The following is a 19,422-nucleotide window of genomic DNA, read 5'->3' on the forward strand; positions in this document are numbered from 1 at the left end:
ATGGACTGGAATAGGGAAAACAGATACACAATCCCTAAGACAAGATTTCCATCGTATTTATTTGTGGAAAGTGCTCTTGTTGATATGCACTCGAAATGCGGAAGTATAGAGGATGCACTACGAGTGTTTGACAAAATGTTTCAACGAGACGTGGTTTCATGGAATGCAATGGTTGCAGGTTATGTTGTGCAAGGGGATGCTGACAAAGCATGGAGACTCTTCTGTCTAATGCAGCAGGCAGGAATGAAGCCTGATCAATTTAGTTTCGGCAGCATACTACAAGCATGTAGCAGCTCTGCAACCTTGGAAAAGGGTAGCCAAGTTCATGCTCGCATTATCAGGATGGGTTTTCGATCATATTCTGTTGTGGGAGGGGCACTTGTTGATATGTATGCCAAGTGTGGCAACATGGGCAATGCACGTGTTATATTTGAATTGATGTACGCAAAATATGTGATCGCTTGCACGGAAATGATTACTGGTTATGCTCAACAACACGATCATGATGAAGAGGCATTATCAATCTATTATGAAACGTGGCGTGCTGGTATAAAACCAGACCACTCACGATCATGATGAAGAGGCATTATCAATCTATTATGAAACGTGGCGTGCTGGTATAAAACCAGACCATGTTATGTTTTCTAGTGTTCTCAGTGCATGTGCTGGCCTTGCAGCCCTGGAGCAGGGCAGGAAAATCCATGCTCACATTTTTAAAGTTGAATCTGAGCCATATATTGTTTTGGGGAATGCTCTTGTTGATATGTATGCAAAATCCGGGAGGATAGAAGATGCACGACATCTCTTTGACACAATGCATGAAAGAAATGTGGTTTCATGGACTACCATGATTACAGGATATGGCAAGCATGGCATGGAAAGGATGCTCTCCAACATTTTGAGAGAATGCAAGAGATGGGCACAAAGCCTAACGATGTTACCTTTTGGGCTGTTCTGTCTGCCTGCAGCCATGCAGGTTTAGTGGACGAAGCATGGCAATATTTTAATTCCATGATTCAAGATCACCATATTACTCCAAGAGCAGAGCACTATGCCTGTTTGGTTGACCTTCTTGGACGAGCTGGGAGCCTAGATGATGCACATAAACTAATCAAAGAGAAAGTGCCTTTTGAGCCCAATGCTTCAATTTGGGGTGCCTTGCTTGGTGCCTGCAGAATCCATGGCAATGTTGAGCTAGGCAAATTAGCAGTTGAACACCTATTTGAGCTAGACCCCCAAAACTCTGGTAATTATGTGATGTTAGCAAACATTTATGCAGCATCTGGCAGGTTGGAAGATGCAGTAAAGGTTAGAAAAATGATGAGGGATAGAGGAATAAGCAAAGAAACTGGCTACAATTGGATTGAAATCAAGAAGAGTGTATATAATTTTGTTGCAGGGGATAGATCACACCCTCAATCTGAGGAGATTTATGCAATGATAGATAACTTGACTAGTAAGATGAAGGAAATAGGGTATGTACCAGACACAAACTTTGTGCTGCATAACATAGAGGAAGAGTTGAAGGAATATATTCTTTGCCATCACAGTGAAAAGCTAACCATTGCTTTCGGGCTTATTAGCACACCCCAAGGGACACTGGTACAAGTTGTAAAAAACCTTCGTGTCTGTGGTCACTATCACACTACCACCAAATTCATCTCCAAGATTGTTCAGAGGGAAATTGTAGTTAGGGTTAAGCATTGAAACTCAACTAACTGCTGAATTAGCTTGAGAATGTGAGGAACATCTTCTTTGTTTCTATTGTCCTTCACTGTGCCAAGTGAGGTAGTCAAACATTTAAAAAATTAAACCAAATAAAAACCTTTAAAACAGTAAGTGCATATGATGAATTTTGAACCACCTTCCAATAAGGAACACAAACTAAGCATATAAACGAAAGGGTATTGTTGAAGCAAACCAAGTTCACGATGCTAAGATATTCAAAATTCAAGTATTAACAAGATGTGTAGAAATTGAAAACTGCTATTTAACATGACAGAAAAGGCTTAGAAAATTTTCCTTGTTTTTTGCAAGAGGCTTTTAACCCAAGTATGATACATAAAATCTTGCCATAAATGTTCCAAGTTACATGTAAGAAGTGAACATTCCTGTATATCAACTGAAAGTAGAGGCAATCCAAAGAGTAATTATCGATAAACCAACATGTATAACCTTTCTGTAGATTTTATCTTATTCGTGCAATCCAATTAGAAGAATAAGAATCAAATTTATATTGAACAAAGTTATCATTATATCATTAACAATTTAACAAAGAAATGAAGCGGCGATAATATAGAATCCTCATTTGTTTATAATATTTGCAAAAGATTATATCTACCTTCGAATTTATTGCATTTCTAAGTGATCTACATATTTCTATTAACAAGTTTAATGTAAAAGGGAATAAACTAGTAACTTTCGAAACAATCACAGGAATAATGATTTTGAAAAACAGAAGAAAACACATTTTTTATCATTCCTTGGTAGCAAATGTGTACAACTTCCACCATTTTTATGCTCCATATATCCTCATTATGTTTACATTCTTGACAAAACCTTTAATTTGCATTCACTGTGCTCTGTGATTGGCTTCTGTCTAGTCTATATAGAACCAATTAAATTTGTCTTATTTGCATTCTACAAAATTAGGCCTGTGGCATCTATTCATAGAGCAATCATTTTTAACTAGGCAAGAGTTCAAAGCTTCTAAACCTGACAACATATGTAAAGAAGAGACTTATAAAATACTACATCATTCAAGCAATGAATTATGAACTGGAGAATAGCTAAAGGCCAATAAATCGTCCAACTAGCAGCATCCATATCAATTCAAAGACTGGATACAACATGGATAGAGAATTTTGAGCTGGTGCGAGATTTTTTGCATTAATCCTGAGAAGATTTCCCTTACCACCAACACCTGCCATGCACAGAGTTTGAATATATTTTCAAATTCAATTTATAGTTCAAACATTATTACCATGTCGTATCAAATTTTATTCCCTCAAGTTATAGACTTCTCATCAAGGGAAAAAACAACAATTTGAAAAACAATTTAAATTTTATAGAGACTAATTCAAATTGTAGTTCAGAATCATCTCTCTTTCCGTCATCTCTCTTTCCATCTTCAATGGAAGTTTGACATCGATAGACCCAAAATGTTACCCACTTTCAAGCATACATTAACAATCACTAGACCAAACAAGTTTTGTAAAAATTACACCAGCAAAATTGATTCTGCTCCTTAACCTTGCATTGATTGTCAATCCCACTACCTTAGATCAACTTGCCACTTGCCATCAAATTTAAGTGGGCATTTAATGGTAAATCAACAAGGGATACAATTCATTGTTGCATAGGGACGGATTCATGGAACTCTTACCCAGATAAGTGCTAGGCTGATAGCATACCTTAACAATCATTAAAGCACATAACTTTGGCAAGAATCACACATCAGCTAAATTGATTATGTTCCATCAGCTTGTGTCTACTGCCAATCCCACTACCTCATATCAACTTCCCATCAAACTTCAATTGGGTACTAAATGGTAAATCAACAACAGATAGGAGCCATTTTTTGCATAGGGATAGATTCATGGATTGTAATCGAACATAATTGTTTTCTCTTGACTAAAATTACAAGTTTCAAAACCATTGGTCATAATAGAAAACAAAGTATGCACAATATCCTATGTTCCACCAAGTTTCCATTGCAGCAGAGTGCGTGAGTGGAGAAACACATGTGGGGGAACATGTGGTAAACCCCAAATTTTATGGAAATTCATAGGGGATAGGGGGGCATCGGGGCCCCTAACATAGGGATCCCCATATGATAAAATCTCAACAATAACAATTCAACCCATGAAAATTCATCAATGTACAATCAAGTGGAAATGCTACAATCCAAAATCTGGAAAACTGTTAAGTCCACTGAAATATGAATGGGATATGAAATTTTACTTTCTCCATATGAAGTCCAATGAGATTGGCACCTCTCAAACATCTTGAAATAATTAATATTACCATTAATTACCAAGGTCACAAACTCCTCAAAACTCAATCCCCTATCTTTGTTCTGTCTTATCAGGTCAGGAATCATTTCCCATGTGTTTCCCCTTATCTTTTTTCTGTGGATGGGGGGGTGTAGCTGGGCAAAAGCATCCCCCACACTCGGGAATCATTTCCCTGAGCTTCCCCAAAAGTGGGACATACAGCCCCTGAAGTATGGGAAACACACTAGGGGGCACATCCCCATGGAACACTGACAATATCTAAACCAAACCCACTAACTAATGAATTTAATTAATATCTTCGTCCATCAATCCATTCAAAATTGGATTTTAAAATATAATGCCAAGTTGAATTGTCATCAGCCCCAGCAAATACCAACCTTTACCATCTTTGTTTGTCATATATCACTTGCCAGTCATTTGACATGTGGGATGATCCTTGAATACTAGGTGTCTACCACTAGTTGCTCTCTTCTATCAATAATGAAATGTAAAAATATGCAAATTGCTGAATTTCAGAGCATCCTCACATAATTGATATGCATACTAGACATGGCCATAAAACTCCTTCCATAGTTCCCCCCTTTAATCACACCCTCAATCTCCTAGTCATTATACAGGTGTGCTACACAATAATTGTCCTAATCAAATTCAAGCCCAAATACCTATTTCATACTACTCTATGCAATCACTTCAACTCTAATTTATGCCATAGGTGTTCCCAGTTGTAGCAGTGAAATGATTGAAGTTACTTGCCATCAAAAGCTCACCACATAGGATTTATTGCTTTTCAACATCAATCATGATGTAAGGAGTACCTGAATGGTGGATGGAGATATACCTTGAGGGACTTCATGTACAAAGAGCATGTAAACAAGCTCCTATGATCCACCGATGCAATTAACTACAGTCAGCTTCTTGCAGGAGATAAGTCAAAGGCAACACTATGATAAACAAAGCCCCGACATTCACACATATAGTTATGGAAATTGTCAAATAGTTTGATTGGTATATGTGAAAGTCACAGTAAATATAGCATGAACATTTTATGTCTACTCCATATACCCATATTTCCTGCCTTTAAAAAGAAATATAATTTGATGCAATTGTTTTCCCAATCTAAAACAAACTGAAAATAATAGAATTCCAGATATTCCCATGAATAATAGAAGAAAACAAAAAGTTGATTTAGGATTGATAACAAGAACCATAAAGCAAAGACAATAGCAAGAATGACAACAAATGAGCTTCCTTCTCATACCAAATGAGCTTATGCTGAGATCATTTTTACTGAGCATTAATAATCCTCAAAAGATGAGCTTGAATCCTTTTAATGGCAGAAATGTGTAGTGGCCAGTGGATATGGTAAAAAAAGGGTTCTCTTCTCTGCAACAATTCTCCAATAAAAGAAATAATTGAAATCTTAAGGTAATGCCTACTTACCAAGTTCAAGCTACGTAGAACTGGAATCATGGGGTAGTTTGATTGGTATATGTGAAAGTCATAATAAATATAGCATGAACATTTTATGTCTACTCCATATACCCATCTTTCCTACCTTTAAAAAGAAATATAATTTGATGCAATTGTTTTCCCAATCTAAAACAAACTGAATATAATAGAATTCCAGATATTCCCATGAACAATAGAAGAAAACAAAAAGTTGATTTAGGATTGATAACAAGAACCTTAAAGCAAAGACAATAGCAAGAATGACAACAAACGAGCTTCCTTCTCGTACCAAATGAGCTTATTCTGAGATCATTTTTACTCAGCATTAGTAATCCTCAAAAGATGAGGTTGAATCCTTTTAATGGCAGAAATGTGTAGTGGCCAGTGGATATGCTAATAAAGGGAATCTCTTCTCTGCAACAATTCTCCAATAAAAGAAATAATTGAAATCTTACGGTAATGCTTGCTTACCAAGTTCAAGCTGTGTAGAACTGGAATCATCGGGTAGTTTGATTGGTATATGTGAAAGTCATAGTAAATATAGCATGAACATTTTATCTCTACTCCATATACCCATCTTTCCTGCCTTTAAAAAGAAATATAATTTGATGCAATTGTTTTCCCAATCTAGAAAAACCTGAATATAATAGAATTCAAAATATTCCCATGAACAATAGAAGAAAACAAAAAGTTGATTTAGGATTGATAACAAGAACCATAAAGCAAAGACAATAGCAAGAATGACAACAAATGAGCTTCCTTCTCGTACCAAATGAGCTTATGCTGAGATCATTTTTACTGAGCATTAGTAATCCTCAAAAGATGAGCTTGAATCCTTTTAATGGCAGAAATGTGTAGTGGCCAGTGGATATGCTAAAAAAGGGGTTCTCTTCTCTGCAACAATTCTCCAATAAAAGAAATAATTGAAATCTTACGGTAATGCCTGCTTACCAAGTTCAAGCTGTGTAGAACTGGAATCATGGGGTAGTTTGATTGGTATATGTGAAAGTCACAGTAAATATAGCATGAACATTTTATGTCTACTCCATATACCCATCTTTCCTGCCTTTAAAAAGAAATATAATTTGATGCAATTGTTTTCCCAATCTAAACCAAACTAAATATAATAGAATTCGAGGTATTCCCATGAACAATAGAAGAAAACAAAAAGTTGATTTAGGATTGATAACAAGAACCATAAAGTAAAGACAATAGCAAGAATGACAACAAATGAGCTTCCTTCTCATACCAAATGGAATTCTAGAACCTAAAACTCTGTTTCAAATAATTGAACCCCATCAATATTTTTAAATGCTATCAAATTTTATAAATTTTGTTAAGGGAAATGAGCAAGGACAAAAATTCTTGGAACATTTATAAAGTGTAATGTAACATGGGATTTTGTAGTTCCTAGAAAATGCCTAAGCCATTTCAACTATCAGGGGCAGGTGGGTATAGGAATACTGTCATTACTATATGCATCGCAGAGCCATTTGATCAACAACGGAAATATGGTGAGGGGAGAAGATTTCAAAGAATGAATCAGTGTTTTCATTGGCATGTTTGAGGAACATAGATGGAATAGAGTGGACACTTGCAAGAATCTTCCTTATTTGCTTAAATTGGTTAATTAATAATCTAAAGGGGTTACCATTGGAATGATAAGTACAGTGATTGCAACAGATCTTCTTTACTGACATAAAAAGGAAGATGCCAAAATGGAGTGGAGCTGAACATCAAAAGTTTGGAATATAACATATTGCTAGCAAGAAATTCACTACAATGGATTTCATTATATTCAATTTATTACTAAATGCTAGAACTGTTTCCTCAAGACTATGGAAACTACCACAGTATTGAAGAATACTTCCCTCGTGCTTCCAGAGCATCATTTGATGTAATGATGCTTATACAAAAGGTAAATTAATCTATCACCGCTTTATCACTTACTGTACAACTGGAAGTTGGAAAACCATGTACTAGATAAAATACAAGTCTTCAACCATGACCATCACTTCCATGATGCATTTGACAACAAATTTTTTTTTTATAGATAAACATTGTGTGCTTGGCAAAAGACCACATTGTGTGCTTGGATGAGAATTGCATTCTTGGAAAAAGACCACATTGTGTGCTTGGCCGAGAATTTATGTCTTCCACATTGAGGTTCAAAGTGTGGACAATCCTGGTTGGAAGCAGAACTGTAGAACGACCTGAAAAAAAAGAGCATCCACATTAAAATTTTGAAAACTAATCAACACCATCATTATCCTAGCAGACCATAAACTATATGTGACCAGGAACATCAACACGCATATATACACGAGCACACAAGATCAAAATAAACACTTTCACCGAACACACAACTAAAAGATAACAACCAACGTTGATTTGGGTAATAGGACAGTTAACACTTTATCACAAGCATAAAAGGACAGAACATCATTCAGTGAACATCAACAAATCATGAAGAGGGCATGTTCAAAATAACATAACAATCTACTACGCTATCATATACTATTCCATGAAGGCAAAATCAGCTTGCTGGAGTAGTCTAACAAGGCAGAGGAATTCCCAGTTTCCGTCACCGCCAGGAAAAAACATCCGACTCCGGCCACCGGCAATTCCTCAGCCCTCAGTGACCTTTCGTGAGCTCCGCCACCCTCCGCCACTATTCCACCCACCACCGTGGAACATTAATTCATCTGACAGAATTCTGAACGCAGGTATGGCAATTCGAATTTGCCCCAAACCAATCTTCATTTCGCTCATTTTCATTCAAATTTTCCCCGTGGGCTCTGCAGCTCCCCTAACCAATTCGACTCACCAGCTCACCAGCTCACTCCGAGGGAAAACTCTACCCCACGCTCTGCAGCTCACCACCTAGGCGATAGACAAGCAACAAACCAAGGCGGACATCACCAAGCGATAGACAGGCAGGTTCATTTTACCACTCTTCTCACCTTCCCACTGCTCAAACTGGATTTTGTTGATTCAAATATTTCTACTCTCTTACAAATTAAGAAGATGTTCCTCACATTCTGAAGCTAATTCAGTAGTTAGCTGAGTTCTGACGCTTGACCGATCATTGCAAGGTGACTAAAGAGGCTCTGTCATCAACCCATCTTTTTGGGACATCAATTCAAATATAACACGTGCATTGTCCATGTTGCCACACTTGGCATACATATCAACAAGTTCCCCTCCCACAACACAATATGATTGAAAACACATCCTGATAACACAAGTATGAACCTGGCTACCCTTTTCCAAGGCTGCTGAGCTACTACACGCTCGTAGTATGTTGTCGAAGGTAAATTGATCAGGCTTCATTCCTGCTTGTTGCATTAGACAGAAGAGTCTCCAGGCTTTGTCAACATCCCCTTGCACAACATAACCTGCAACCATTGCATTCCATGAAACCACGTCTCGTTGAAACATTTTGTCAAAAACTCGGCGTGCATCCTCTATACTTACACATTTTGAGTGCATATCAACAATATCATTTTCCACAAATAAATATGACCAAAATCTTGTCTTAAGGATGCTACTGTGTATCTGTTTTCCCTGTTCCAGAGCCCATGATCACGTACAAGCCCGCAGAACACTTGCAAAAGTATACTGATTAGCGTTAATTCCAACCCTTAGCATATTGGAAAACAACAATAAGGCTTCTTCAGCATGCCCATGTTAAGCATATCCGGCAATCATGGCAGTCCATGTGACCACGTTTCTTTCAAACATTTCGTCAAACACTTGGTGTGCATAAACAAGACTACCACATTTAGCATACAAGATAATAAGTTTGGTTTTCAAATTTGTATCTGGTTTAAACCCATCTTTGATCATATATTCATGAACTAGCCTTCCCTTTGCTACTGCTTTCATGTCAATACATGTCTGCAATAGAGAATTGTAAACAGTGAGGTCTAGCTTAATTCCCTGTTGATCCATAACATGTAAAAAACCCATTGCCTCATCCAGTTTTCCTTGCTCATAGAATGTTTTAATATCTCTGCTCGTTGAACAGAATCCATTTTTTCCAAGTCTCTTTCATTGGCATTTTGAGTTGGCATTGACGATGGCATGACTTCATTGCCCAGAGTAAAAGCAACAGTTGTAAATAACAAGTTACTCTGATAATGGAGACAACACAAGATATTATGGCTATAGCAAAGTTTGTGTTTTTTGTAATATCTCCATCCTTGTGCCAGTAATGGTATGAAATTCCTTGCCATGCCATTGGCTAATAGTTTAGCTTCACTTCAAGTACAAACAGATATTTGCATCCTTCAAATGTTGTGAGGTGATCATTGATGGCACATCTTTCCCTTACAAAAGTTGAACATGATACGCTTTGCAGTATTATGGATTGTCAGAAACTCACTCTAGAAGCCTGTACTCATGTAGCCCAAAATGAACGCTTGGCCTTGAGGATGGTTGAGCAACTTTTCTTCTTTGAGAAAATTCGAATGCAAATGAGTGAGATGGAAATGTGTTTGGGGCAAATTCGAATTGCCATACCTGTGCTCAGAATTCTGTCAGACGAATTAATGTTCCACAGTGATGGGTGGAATGGTGGCAGAGGGTGGCGGAGCTCACAAAAGGTGGCTGAGGGCAGAGGAATTTCCGGTGGCTGGAGCCAGACGGTTTTTTGGGCAGTGACAGAAACCGGGCAATTCCTCCGCCTTGTTAGACTACTCCGATAAAATTTGTGGGTTGTGTAATTCAATTCGATTAAAATAATTAAAAATGATTTATTTTATACCTTAAAAAAAATCCATAAAACATACTTTCATTTTACATCGAATGTATGATATAAAGCACATGTTATTGCAGACTGTTAAATGGACATAAACAATTCATTAATACACTACATGTAAATGGAATCTGACCCAGACGGAAATAAAACATTAGGCGGGATTGGATTGGATGGTGTGCCGAAATCATACCATCAACATGGTACCTGGTGGTAATATTAATTTGGTATAGAGATAAATTCAAATTAGAATAATAATATAAAATTCATGCATGCTTCAAGAAGATCTTTAGTGCAGTCCAGTGCGTGTGATATACTTTCAAGATACCCACGGACTTGATGAGATTTCCCACCAGAAATCCCATGAAAAGGATTTACGTTCAAAATGACAGTGATTATTTGCACTGTAGAAAGATGTTAAGAATTTTTTTTTTGATATGGAAGAAAAATAAGTGTATCATACCTATGTTTAAAAGAATATCTTAATATTTACTGTAATAGATACATGCATTAAGAAATTAGAGTGATGACAGGAAATCAATCTCATAGGTCAAAACACATTCAACTCCTAGTTCTGTGTTGCAAAAAGCCTTATTTTAAATTTTTTTGTTGGAAATACAAATATTGTTGCATAAATATGTTTGTATGCAATGGCACTAATAAGAAACCTGAAAATAAATTATCTTGAAAATATGAACAATTTGGTGCAGTATAGTTACAATACCTGACTTAAGTGGAAGAGAGATATGCAAGTACAAAGAAGAAACCGCAACCACATTTTCTTTGACAAAGGAAAAAAATAGTGTGCCATATCTTAAGAGGTGTGGAAATATTCAGTTATAAATAGACATGAATAAAGTTAAGAATTGAGCAGCATATACATCTATTTAAAATACAGATACACATTAAACTAGGAATTTTGTTTTTGAAAAAACCTTCGACTTTAAAAATTGCCTGGTAAATACAAGTGATGTTTTAAAAATATATATACATGTAAACCTTGAAATACATAGCATCAAAATAAACTACGTTGAAAACGATGGAATTTTAGTGCGTTATAGTTTGAATACGAGACTTGACTTTCAAATAGATATGCAATCACACACAAAAATAGAAAATTTCTTTCAATAAGAAAATAAGGTCTACCGTATGCCAAAAATATAAGTGATGTTCGAAAAATGTGTGTGTGTGTGTGTGTGTGTGTGTGTGTGCGGGTGTGTGTGAACCTTCAAATATAGAGCTTCAAAATAAACTATATTGAAGTTTAGTGAAGTATATTTTCAATACTAGGTTTCACTTCCAAATAGATATGCAATCACATGCAAAAATAACAAATTTCATTTAGCAAGAAATCAAGGTGTACCATATCCAAAAAATTGTCAAGAACAATATGCCAATATTGAGCCATAGGTAAAGATGAGTAAAATTAAGAACTGAAGAACAATTATATCCATCAAGAAGTGAAAGTGATCACAGGAACAACATGCATTCAAGAAGTGTCCGTTTTCAAAAAGCTTTCAATTCAAAAAATACTTAGGAAAATAAAATTCTTGCACATCTTCAACATGCGGACCCTTACTCCAATGTAAGAGGTCATATAAATAACATTGAATAAAAGGAAAGTTTGTCCATGCTAGGTAAATGTGGTGTGTTTGCCTTGATGTAGTTAGCCCAATCTGAGTACAGTTGAGAAATTGCTAAGAAGTGGATAGGATGAAAATGAGTGATATTCACTTCGCACATAGATATGAAATTTTGCACAACTCTTTTTTTTCACTTGATTCTAAAGTTGGAAATCAAATTGATTTTCTCAAAGGGCAAATTCAAAAGTCTCTGAAAGTTTTTATGATTCTAGGTTTTGAAGATTTCTATGACTCTCTAGTCATCTGTGGCAGTGTCTTTGAGATTATGTTGCATTGAGCCAAATTTTGCATCTTTCAATAGTTTGGATCTTGACAAATCAAATTCCTCTTTAAAATCTGTCCCCATCTTCCATACTGACAAGCAATTTTTAGTGGCCCTTTTGATGCAACTTTGATTTCTTTAGCCTCAAACCATCATTGATTCAAGGAAGTAAACATTAATATTTTATCCATTTTCGATACTTTTGAGATGTTTTTAGGCTCGAGCTATGTTTCCCATTCAAGAATTGATGTGAATTTTCTATGATGTACTTTCCTTCCTCCACCAAAGATTCTGTTCTGTCTTGAAAATCCAAATTTTGTAGAAAAAAAATTGCAAATTTTGTCCATTTTTTTATAAAACTTAGTCTGCACTTTCCTCAATATTTGGCTTGGGCCTTAAAAATCTAGAGACTATTTTTCAATTCATGACTTTGAATTGATTGAAACCTAAGATTTTCAATTTCTACATTCATTGTCGTCGTCATTGGTTGCTAAATTTGCATACTTTTACTCACCCTTTTACCCTCTTATTTTTATCCATTTCACGCCAATAGTGGTTGAGCGATATCTTAAAATGCACAGGTATACCTCTCGTCATGTCTTTATGGATTATTGGTCAATGAAGCATAGGTGTAGGGGATTATTACCTAAGTGGCTTGCTAATTTAGTTATTTCTGCAGATTCAAAGACAAAATGACCGGGATCGCGATTCACTGAACGATGCTACCAAAGCTAGCAGCATTATCCTTGAATATTGGATGCAACGGTGAATCAATATTTTGATTGACACACTGTTATCTTTTAACATTTTGTTTCATTCCAAAAACCACCATGTAATTAAGGGTAGACAATGTCGTAATTCTAGTCGCTGTATTATTGACAAATTGTATCAAGAAGAGTTGCGGGTTGTGAAAGCTATCACTGTTAAGAGACGTTAAGGTTACAAGAGAAATACTCTTTGAGTCTGTAACAACATACTTGTAATATTTCTTTTATTAATGAGAAGTTGATCTTCTAAGCATATCATGATTCGTTGTTCTCACCATAGCCCTAATCCGAGAGTTCGACCCACTCTTCTAACCATGTGTTGCTGGATTAGATGTGTTAGGTTTATTTCCGTGAGTTTATTATTGTTGTGAATATTCATCAATGTGTTGTTGTGATTCCTTATTGTTGTTACTCTTATTGATGTTACGTTTATTACTTGTTGTTACTCTTATTGTTGTTACAATATTTCTTGTTGTTACACATTGATGAATTTATAGTTAATGTTCAATACTGGGTATGGAAACTGTGGCCTACACATATAGTGCACGATAGCCTTCAAACAACATGTAGAAACCCAGGTTGACAATTAAATGTGGATTGGGTGAATTGCATGATTCATACTTGGACACCAACATTTTGGTGTCGTTGTCAAGGAGGCTATTAAAGGCACGAAATTACAACCAGCATTGACCATAGTACTAATATCTTGTCCTGGGTTAGGAAGCTTACACCTTGCGCGAGGTCCTAAGTATTAGATCATTTGGTTGTTTGGTTCCTTTATTTTCTTGTTTTTGTAGGATTATTCTTTCGTCCTCGGGAAGGAATTTTTTATCACCCTGATCTAGGCCCAGAGCTTTAGATTGCCTCTTTTTTGCTTTCATAAGTATTGTTCTCTCATCGTGGGAAGGGAAGTTTTATTTTTCACCCTATATTTAGGTCTTCAGCTTGATTTATGTGATTTTTTATTTACTTTCTTTCGTTTTCTTTAGGGGCCACTCTCTCATCCTGGGGAAGGAAATTCTTATCCTGCTTCAGGTCTTGAGCTTTTAATTGGTTTGAATGTTTCCCTTTTATTTCCTGATTGTGTGAATAGAGACACCAATAAAAGGGGCAGAGGGAGACCCCTAAAAAGAAAAGGGGTTGATTTGGGCAGAAAAACTTACATCCAAGAGATCATCTCAAGGGCTCAATCTGGAGCATTGTCATGAGCTTCTGCTAGGGTAAGATCTCATACAGGATTTGGAGGGCATTTAGTTTCAGAACTAGAACCTCCTCCAATAGCATAAGTGCAATTAGGGGAAGAATAAGTAGCAAGTAGAGGATCTGAGGAACTACATATTGCAAGTTCAGAGGAAGAAGATTTGAGGGAATTCTTGGCACCATTTGATCAAGGGAGTGTTGTTAAAATACTTCCATCACCTTTTATAGAACCTCCAAAGCCAAAACCTGTTGAAATTGCAATTGAGTATTGACAAATATTCATGGCTCCTGCAACTTCTTCAATTGAATTTCCAATCAAAGATATCATAGGTGATGCACCTATGAAGCCTATTCCTTTGACAACATTACCCAATTTCCATGGTCTTGCTTCTGAGGACCAGGACACATTCCTTTTTTAATTTGACGTTGTTTGTCGTGGGTATGATTACATTTCTCATGCTCAAAAATTGAATAGATTTCTCGCTACTTTGAAAGGCACAACTTTAAGATGGTTTATGGGATTGGGAGGAAATTCTATTGCTACATGGGATGATATGAAAACAATTTTCCTCAAGAAATATCAAGACTACTGCAAATCCTAGGATGTAAAGGAAGAAATTTTTAAGATTATGTAGAAAGAGAAAGAGAATAGGAAATATTTTGTGGAACATTTTCAATATAGTTTGCAGAGATCCAGCCACAGTGACTTGGATAATAATATCTTGAAGATCATTTTTCTCAAGGCCATGAGGGAGGAATCTTTGGAGCTATTGAACATAGTAGGGAAAGGAGATATATCAAGGGAGGAATTTGATACCATCTGTAAATTATGCATCAAGTGTTCATGAGGGGCTACGAGATAGAGGGAGGGAATCCGAACTCTCGAAACATTTAGTGGTGGAGTTATAAAGCTTGAAATTGGGAATCTATTGGACAACCCAAGAACCAATATCCTGAGCACATTATCACCGCAACTAGATGTGTTGCAGGTGAAGCAGAAGTAGATGGAAGTAGATAAGGCCATATCTATTTTTTTCCCTCAATGCAAGATGAAGCACCCGTTGAAGGAATGCCCATTAAATTTTGTGGAGACTTGTCTGATATGTGAACATAGTCATTCCACGAGAATTTTCCCTTCTCTTCCTAGGTTGAAGGCAGCCTTTCAAGGGACAAATGAAGAAGCAGAACAACTTTATTTTATGGGATCAAGGAAACCATGGCAACCACGACCGTCCAATATGAATCAAGGTATGTGTCAAGACCCCTCTTAGTAATTTAATAATATGAATTTTGGTCAGCATCATATACCTTTTTAACCTTCTTGGTCGCAGTCTTACTAATATCCAATGCCCTGGAAACCCTAGTATCCTCAATCTGGTCCAAATTCTTCATGGTCCCGGAATTGGCGTGGAGCGCCTCCTCGTCCTTCAAGACAATTCTCCCAACCTATGCCACAACAACAACTACAACTCGCTACTAATGCACCCACTAGTAATCCTCCTCTTCGTCCCCAACTCCCTGTCCAACCCAATCCAAATCCAAATAAAAAAGGGGCTCAACACATTGAGACACTCAATCTCCTTGCATATAGTATTGCAACTATGGAATGTAATGAATTAAATCTTTGATCCGGTCGAGTGGTCAATGCTTAGACTTCGCCTATAATTGTTGAGCATATCGATGATGAAGTCTCAGAACCAGAACAAAGAATGATAGATGATGAGCTAACACAAATTCCTATAAAGGAAAAAACCCCTTCACAAACTATTGTTACTAAAGGGTGTTATACTAGTCCACCCTATCCTAAAAGATTATCTTTGAGCAAACAAATCCCTCATCCTAAATTTGATATTCTTGGAGAATTGTAGAATTTATTTGTTAAAATTATGTTAATTCAGGCTGTGAAGGACGTACTGATTTATGCTAAGACAATTAAAGAATATTGTTTTAAGAAACCTAGCAGAAAAATAAGGGACCCTCTTACTATTCATGTCATGGGTGTGTTGGGGAAATCTATGTCTGTCAAATACGGGGATCCCGTGAATCCGATTCTGAGAGTGCAGATTAATGGGGTGGATATCCCAAATGCATTGGTAGATTTGGGGGCAATGATTAATGTTATAACCTCTGTAACAGTGATTGCCTTGGGTCTATAGAACCTTAAACCAACTCGCACCATCTTAGAATTGGCAAATTGGTCTACTATTAGACCAGTAAGGAAGCTGGAAGATATCACTATTTTGGTAGACTCATGGAAATACCCCATTGAACGTATGTTTTACATACCCAATCCCTAGCCGGTGGGCATCCTTTGATGTTATGAAGACCTTGGCTTGCAACTGCAGATGCTTATATTAGGTGTCAGTCTGGAAAAATGGTAATATCCAATGGGGAAGTTACAACGAATGTTATCCTTTACCCCCTGCAGAACTAAGTTCATCAAATCAACCCGGATTTACCTTGATTCAAAATTCTCTACCTACCAAAGAGCCCAAATCTGAAGATGAAGAAATTAGACCCATCCTTACCATCAACGAGGTTCTCTGTTTTAAAGATGAAAGGGAGGACGATGCCATTAGCACCTTTCTCATCAATCCCAACTCCGTTTCTAATTTAACCCGTTAGTTTTAGAAACTATCATGAGATGCAATGTTCAGGAAGATATTGAACCAGAACCAAAAATAGAAAACATTACTGAAATTGTACATCATAAGAGTGTTCCTTTAGAAATTGAACCGGGGAAAACATTGAATATTAATGCTAACCTTTCACACTCCCAATCAGAACAACTGGTAAAAGTCCTTCATGAGCATAAATAATCTTTTCCTTGGGAGTACACCGATATCAAATGCATCCCTCCTGACTTATGTACTCATCATATATACATTAAAGAGGAATGTCGACCTATTGGGAAGCCACAAAGAATAATAAATCTTACCTTAAAAAACATTGTCAAATATGAATTACAGAAGCTATTAGATGTGGGTTTTATTTATCCAATATCAAACAGTCAATGGGTTTCCCCACTGGTCATTGTTCCTAAGAAGAATGGAAAGTGGTGGATATGTGTTGATTACAGGGAAATAAACAAAGCAACTTAGAAAGACAATTGTCCCCTACCCATTATTGACCAAGACCTTGATACATTAGAAGGAAGGGGTTTTTCTCCTTTTTGGATGGATTTAGCAGATATAATCAGATAGAAATAGCTCCTGAGGATCAAGACAAAACTACCTGCACATGCCCTTGGGGAACCTTTGCATACTGGGTCCTTCCATTTGGCCTCTATAATGCACCTGCTACCTTTCAAAGGGAAATATTAGTAATTTTCTTTGATCTAGTTAATGATAGTGTTGACATTTACATGGATGAATTTACCCCATGTGGGGATTCATTTACAAAAGCTTTGAAAAACTTAGAGAAAGTACTTGAAAGATGCAAGAAAACACATGTTTCTCTAAGCACAACTAAATGGCATATGATTATGAAAGAAGGGATAGTGTCGGGACACTTTATTTCAGCTGTAGAAATTCGGGGTGATCCTACAAAGGTAGAGGTACTCTTGAAATTCCATACGCCTAAGCCACCGACACAGGTACGCAACTTTATTGGTTATGTTGGCTATTATGGTCATTTCATAGAAATTTTCTTCTAAAATAGAATTTCCACTTTTTCAATTTTTACCTAAAGATGTAGAATTTGTGTGGAAAAATGAATGTGAATCAGGTTTTGTAAAAATCAAAGAACTAGTTTGCAAGGCTCCAATATTACTCGCCCCTGATTGGAAACTCCCATTTCACATCTCTATTGATGCTTCTGAAACAACAGTAGGGGCGATTTTGGGGCAACAGGAGGACAAGAAGCCGTATGCAATTTACTATGTCAACAATAATTTGACCCCTGCTGAATTAAATTATACAGTAACTGAAAAGGAGTTCTTCGATGTCATTTACGTTGTTAATAAATTTCGGCATTATATCAGAGGGTATCCTACTCTCATGCACACTTATCATCTAGTTATCAGGTATATGATGAACAAACCAATGACCCCTGGTCGCGTTACAAGATCGTTACTATTAATTCAGGAGCTCGGTATTACCATTGTAGACAAACCAGGAAAAGATAACGTAGTTGCAGATTTCCTGTCTAGGATGGATACTAGTGATGAAGGTACACCTGTAGAGGATAGTTTTCCAAATGAACATATTTTTTCAATTTCTACTCATGCTTCGTGGTATGCAAATATTGCTAACTTTCTAGCTATAAGAAAGGTGCCTCAACACTTGTCTTACAAAGAAAAACGAAGGATTATCCATCACAGTGCCCATTATTCATGGATAGAGGGATATCTATTTTACACAGGATCTGATCAGAAAATATGGCGCTGCATAAGTGGAGATGATATCTATGATGTCCTGAAAGCTGCTCATGATGGTCCTCGTGGGGGAAATTTTGCAAATAAGAGGATAGGTCATAAGGTGCTACAAATGGGATATTGTTGGCCTTCTATTTTTTGTGATGTAAGGAAATATGTTATAGGGTGCGATAGTTGCCAGCAAATAGGTCAACCTGGTTGGGCAGATGAAATGTCGTCATAACCCCAACTAGGTTTTGAGCCCTTTGAAAAATGGGATATCGATTTTATTGGGCCATTTAATCCGCCTTCACAATAGAAAGATCACATTCTGGTTTGCACGAATTACATAACAAAGTTGGCCAAGGCTGTGGTGAAAGCAATGGAACAGGTTGTCTTAGACTTTTTATTTGAAGGAAATCTTTCACGATACAGAGATCCTAGAGAGTGTTTCAGATGGAGGGGCACATTTTACATCACATGTGATAGCATGACTTATGAATAAATATGGAATCAATCATAGGGTAACATCTCCATATCACCCTCACACGAATGGTCAATTCAAAATGACAAATAAGGTACTAGAGAATATTCTTACAAAGACTGTAGTGAACCATCATTAGAATTGTGCTGAAAAACTTCCTGAGGTACTGTGGGTGTATAGAACAACATGATGGAACACAACATGGTTTTCACCATTTGAGCTTGTCTATGGGAAATCCCATTTGTTTCCAGTGGAATTCGAAATTAAGACGCTCAGGACAACCCTTAAAGTAGGTTTAGATCTTTCATAATCCTAGAAACACCGACTAGAATAGTTGAATGAGTTGGACGAAATTTGTTTGGTAGTTGTCAAAAATACTTCTGTAATCCAGTGGTAACGAACTAAATGGCATGATAAATTCAGTAAGAAAAAGGTGTTTCAAAGAGGAGATTGGGCATTACTCTATGATTCACAGTTCAATGATTTTA

At 36.7% G+C, this 19,422-nt stretch overlaps 1 pseudogene; it reads left to right on the plus strand.

The window, feature by feature from the left end:
• On the plus strand, window positions 1–1,707 carry LOC149164965 (putative pentatricopeptide repeat-containing protein At3g13770, mitochondrial pseudogene; annotated as a pseudogene).
• Window positions 1,708–19,422: the final 17,715 nt, after the last annotated feature.

This window comes from Pinus tabuliformis, chromosome 5_1 (assembly GCF_031772625.1).
Source record: "Pinus tabuliformis cultivar Carrire ecotype Pingquan chromosome 5_1, CPIR1, whole genome shotgun sequence".
NCBI lineage: Eukaryota > Viridiplantae > Streptophyta > Pinopsida > Pinales > Pinaceae > Pinus > Pinus tabuliformis.